Below are 2,153 nucleotides of genomic sequence, written 5' to 3'. Positions count from 1 at the left end.
ACCTTATTCCGCTCTTAGACCAGCACTGCACTCATCACTGTAGAAGAGATGGATAAATACAAAAATAATTCTTCATCCAGATCAGGCTTACCGAGCAATGGAGTGGAACTGAGGTAACTCTTTAAGTCAGCAAACATACTCTGACACTCGTCCGTCCACTGGAAGTCCTTTGACCGTCTCAGGATTTGGTAAAAGGGCAGACAGCATTCGACGAACCTTGAAACAAAACGGTTCAAGGTGGCAATTCTCCCCACTAGACTTTGTACCTCCTTAATCATTTTTGGAGGAGCCATCTCTTGCACAACACTAATTATTTCTGGGTTGGCTTCAATTTTTTGATTGGAAATAATAAATCCCAGGAACTTGCGAACAGTTATCCCAAAAGTACACTTCGTAGGATTGAGTTTCATCTGGTACTTTCGGAGGATGGTAAAGATCTCTTTAAGGTCTTCAATGTGGGCTCCAGAGGACTTACTCTAGATAAGCATGTCATCCACATACACTTCTATATTCCAACCAATTTGGTCCTTGAATATTTTATTCATGAGGTGCTGATAAGTCGCAATTGCATTCTTTAGACCAAAGGGCATAACTATGTAATAAAAAAATCCCCAGTCAGTAATGAAAGCTATTTTTTTCTCATCCTCTAATGTCATTCAGATTTGATTGTAATCGAAGAAGGCATCCATGAAAGTGAGGAGCTCATGCCTTGACGTGGCATCGACCAGCTGATCAATTCTCGACAAGGGGTAGCTATCCTTCGGACAGGCCTTATTTAGATTAACAAAGTCAATACAAATGTATCACTTCCTACTCGCCTTCTTCACCAGGATCATGTTTGCAATCCACTCGGGGTAAGTCATTTTTCTGATGAAGCCCATTTGTAGCATTTTATCCACTTCCTCGACAATCATCCTTTGCCTCTCGGTGGCAAAATTATGCTTCTTCTACTAGAACGGACGATACCATGGGTCAATATTAAGTCGGTGCACCATCACTAAGGGATCAATGCCCAGCATATCCGCTGGTGTCCAGGCAAAAACATCTACATTCTCCTGCAAAAAGAAAATTAACTGAGATCTCAATACCTGGTTGAGGCTAGATCTGATCTGAATGGTGTGCTCTAAGTTTTCATCCGCCAAGGGGATGGATACGAGGTCTTCGACCGGTGTCCCACGCTCCTCAGTTAACTCATCACGAGTGTCCAGTCCTTCAATGGGATAGGACTCGATAGGTTTGTCTCTTTGGAGGGTGATATTGTAGCAGTGATGTGCCAGATCTTGGTCCCCACAGACTTCTCAAACTCTCTCTATCGTTGGAAACTTTATCTTCAAATAATACATGGAAACAATGGCTCAGAGTGCATTGAGGTCTAGTCGTTCGAGAATCACATTATATATCAAAGGCGCTAGAACGACCAGAAAATCAATGGAGACAATGGTTTGACATGGGTATCAACCAGCCTTTACTGTTAAGGTGATGACCCCTTCCACCAGGATAGTGGCCCTAGTAAATCTGACAAGTGGAGAGTTTGTTCTCCCCAGTCGAGTAACAAACAATCTCAATTTCACAAAAGCATCATAAAATAAGATATCGGAGGAACTTTCATTATCGATCAAGATGCAGTATACATCATAGTTTTCGAGATGAAGCATTACAACCATCGCATCATTGTGTGAAAACTAGACCCCTCGAGCATCCTTCTCGATAAAAATTATGAAATCCTCAATCCGCTATCTCTTCATCATCTCTCTTTCTCCACCATCGCCACCACTGCTCTATCCCTCTGTGATGGTATTTATAACACCGAGCGGGGGTCGATCCTCTTGTTGTTTTGCTCGTGGAGGTCGCCCCGCTGGCCGAAGTGATCTCGATCGTTCGTCACACCACTCCCCTCCGTGTCAGATAAATCGATCAAGGCGGCCATGCCTGATGAGATTCTCAATTTCATCATGAAGTTGGATGCAATCCTCTATATCGTGGCAATGATCCCAATGGTATAAACAGTACTTGTTCGAATCTCTCCAAGCCAGATTCATCCGTAACCTCTTCACCTCCGGTAGCTGCCTCCTGATTTCCATGAGCACCTGAGTCCTTGGTGTGTTTAGTGGGATATAGTTGTTGCATCTCCTTGGTAGTGACAAGGCTCATCG

This window comes from Elaeis guineensis, chromosome 5 (genome assembly GCF_000442705.2).
Source record: "Elaeis guineensis isolate ETL-2024a chromosome 5, EG11, whole genome shotgun sequence".
Classification (NCBI taxonomy): Eukaryota; Viridiplantae; Streptophyta; class Magnoliopsida; order Arecales; family Arecaceae; genus Elaeis; species Elaeis guineensis.
The sequence above is the reverse complement of the archived record's forward strand: the minus strand, read 5'-3'. Positions refer to the sequence as shown.